Here is a 3554-nt window from a genome sequence, read left to right as displayed (position 1 = left end):
TTAAATTTGAGGAGTTTTTTCGGACTCACATTAGTGGCCAAGAGTGCAAAGAAAGTTTAGAAAAGAATGAGCCTTGAATCTCCATAAAGTTTGGAAAAATAAAAAATTTCCCAAAACGCCCTTGGTTATTATTTTAAAAAAAAAAATAAGTTTGAAGAGTTTTTTTGGACCCTCATTAGTGGCCAAGAGCGCAAAGAAAGTTTAGAAAAGAATGAGCCTTGAATCTCCATAAAGTTTAGAAAAATAAAAAAATTCCCCAAAACGCCCTTGGTTATTATTTAAAAAAAAAAACATAAATTTGAGGAGTTTTTTCAGCCCTCATTAGTGGCCAAGAGTGCAAAGAATGAGCCTTGAATCTCCATAAATTTTGAAAAAATAAAAAATTCACCAAAACGCCCATGGTTATTATTTAAAAAAAAACATAAGTTTGAAGTGTTTTTTTGGCCTCTCATTAGTGGCCAAGAGTACAAACAAAGTTTAGAAAAGAATGAGCCTTGAATCTCCATAAAGTTTGGAAAAATAAAAAATTCCCAAAAACGCCCTTGGTTATTATTTAAAGAAAACATATATTTGAGGAGTTTTTATCGGCCCCTCATTAGTGGCCAAGAGTGCAAAGAAAGTTTAGAAAAGAATGAGCATTGAATCTCCATAAAATTTGAAAAAAAAATCCCAAAAACGCCCTTGGTTATTATTTTAAAAAAAACTTAAATTTGAGGAGTTTTTTCGGACTCACATTAGTGGCCAAGAGTGCAAAGAAAGTTTAGAAAAGAATGAGCCTTGAATCTCCATAAAGTTTGGAAAAATAAAAAATTTCCCAAAACGCCCTTGGTTATTATTTTAAAAAAAAAAATAAGTTTGAAGAGTTTTTTTGGACCCTCATTAGTGGCCAAGAGCGCAAAGAAAGTTTAGAAAAGAATGAGCCTTGAATCTCCATAAAGTTTAGAAAAATAAAAAAATTCCCCAAAACGCCCTTGGTTATTATTTAAAAAAAAAAACATAAATTTGAGGAGTTTTTTCAGCCCTCATTAGTGGCCAAGAGTGCAAAGAATGAGCCTTGAATCTCCATAAATTTTGAAAAAATAAAAAATTCACCAAAACGCCCATGGTTATTATTTAAAAAAAAACATAAGTTTGAAGTGTTTTTTTGGCCTCTCATTAGTGGCCAAGAGTACAAACAAAGTTTAGAAAAGAATGAGCCTTGAATCTCCATAAAGTTTGGAAAAATAAAAAATTCCCAAAAACGCCCTTGGTTATTATTTAAAGAAAACATATATTTGAGGAGTTTTTATCGGCCCTTCATTAGTGGCCAAGAGTGCAAAGAAAGTTTAGAAAAGAATGAGCATTGAATCTCCATAAAATTTGAAAAAAAAATCCCAAAAACGCCCTTGGTTATTATTTTAAAAAAAACTTAAATTTGAGGAGTTTTTTCGGACTCACATTAGTGGCCAAGAGTGCAAAGAAAGTTTAGAAAAGAATGAGCCTTGAATCTCCATAAAGTTTGGAAAAATAAAAAATTTCCCAAAACGCCCTTGGTTATTATTTTAAAAAAAAAAATAAGTTTGAAGAGTTTTTTTGGACCCTCATTAGTGGCCAAGAGCGCAAAGAAAGTTTAGAAAAGAATGAGTCTTGAATCTCCATAAAGTTTAGAAAAATAAAAAAATCCCAAAAACGCCCTTGGTTATTATTTAAAAAAAAAAACTTAAATTTGAGGAGTTTTTTCAGCCCTCATTAGTGGCCAAGAGTGCAAAGAATGAGCCTTGAATCTCCATAAATTTTGAAAAAATAAAAAATTCACCAAAACGCACATGGTTATTATTTAAAAAAAAAACATAAGTTTGAAGAGTTTTTTTGGCCTCTCATTAGTGGCCAAGAGTACAAACAAAGTTTAGAAAAGAATGAGACTTGAATCTCCATAAAGTTTGGAAAAATAAAAATTCCCAAAAACGCCCTTGGTTATTATTTAAAGAAAACATAAATTTGAGGAGTTTTTATCGGCCCTCATTAGTGGCAAATAGTGCAAAGAAAGTTTAGAAAAGAATGAGCCATGAATCTCCATAAAGTTTGGAAAAAAAAATTCCCTAAAACGCCCGTGGTTATTATTTAAATAAAAACCTAAGTTTGATGAGTTTATTTTGGCCCCTCATTAGTGGCCAAGAGTGCAAAGAAAGTTTAGAAAATAATGAGCCTTGAATCTCCATAATTTTTGAAAAAATAAAAAATTACCCAAAACGACCTTGGTTATTATTTAAAAAAAAAACTTAAGTTTGAGGAGTTTTTTTTGCCCCTCATTTGTGGCCAAGAGTGCAAAGAAAGTTTAGAAAAGAATGAGCCATGAATTTCCATAATGTTTGAAAAAATAAAAAATTCCCCAAAACGCCCTTGGTTATTATTTTTAAAAAAAAAACTTAAATTTGAGAAGTTTTTTCGGCCTCATTAGTGGCCAAGAGTGCAAAGAAAGTTTAGAAAAGAATGAGTCTTGAATCTCCATAAAGTTTGGAAAAATAAAAAATTACCCAAAACTCCCTTGGTTATTATTTTTTTAAAAAAAACATAAGTTTGAGGAGTTTTTTGGACCCTCATTAGTGGCCAAGAGTGCACAGAAAGTTTAGAAAAGAATGAGCCTTGAATCTCCATAAAGTTTAGAAAAATAAAAAAATTCCCCAAAACGTCCTTGGTTATTATTTTTTAAAACAAAACTTAAATTTGAGGAGTTTTTTCAGCCCTCATTAGTGGCCAAGAGTGCAAAGAATGAGCTTTGAATCTCCATAAATTTTGAAAAAATAAAAAATTCACCAAAACGCACATGGTTATTTTTTTAAAAAAAAAACATAAGTTTGAAGAGTTTTTTTGGCCTCTCATTAGTGGCCAAGAGTACAAATAAAGTTTAGAAAAGAATGAGACTTGAATCTCCATAAAGTTTGGAAAAATAAAAATTCCCAAAAACGCCCTTGGTTATTATTTAAAGAAAACATAAATTTGAGGAGTTTTTATCGGCCCTCATTTGTGGCCAATAGTGCAAAGAAAGTTTAGAAAAGAATGAGCCATGAATCTCCATAAAGTTTGGAAAAAAAAATTCCCTAAAACGCCCTTGGTTATTATTTAAAGAAAACATAAATTTGAGGAGTTTTTATCGGCCCTCATTAGTGGCCAAGAGTGCACAGAAAGTTTAGAAAAGAATGAGCCATGAATCTCCATAAAGTTTGGAAAAAAAAATTCCCTAAAACGCCCTTGGTTATTATTTAAAGAAAACATAAATTTGAGGAGTTTTTATCGGCCCTCATTTGTGGCCAATAGTGCAAAGAAAGTTTAGAAAAGAATGAGCCATGAATCTCCATAAAGTTTGGAAAAAAAAATTCCCTAAAACGCCCGTGGTTATTATTTAAATAAAAACCTAAGTTTGATGAGTTTATTTTGGACCCTCGTTAGTGGCCAAGAGTGCAAAGAAAGTTTAGAAAATAATGAGCCTTGAATCTCCATAAATTTTGAAAAAATAAAAAATTCACCAAAACGCACATGGTTATTATTTAAAAAAAAACATAAGTTTGAAGAGTTTT

This window comes from Ipomoea triloba, chromosome 16 (genome assembly GCF_003576645.1).
Source record: "Ipomoea triloba cultivar NCNSP0323 chromosome 16, ASM357664v1".
NCBI classification, from domain to species: Eukaryota; Viridiplantae; Streptophyta; class Magnoliopsida; order Solanales; family Convolvulaceae; genus Ipomoea; species Ipomoea triloba.
The sequence above is the reverse complement of the archived record's forward strand: the minus strand, read 5'-3'. Positions refer to the sequence as shown.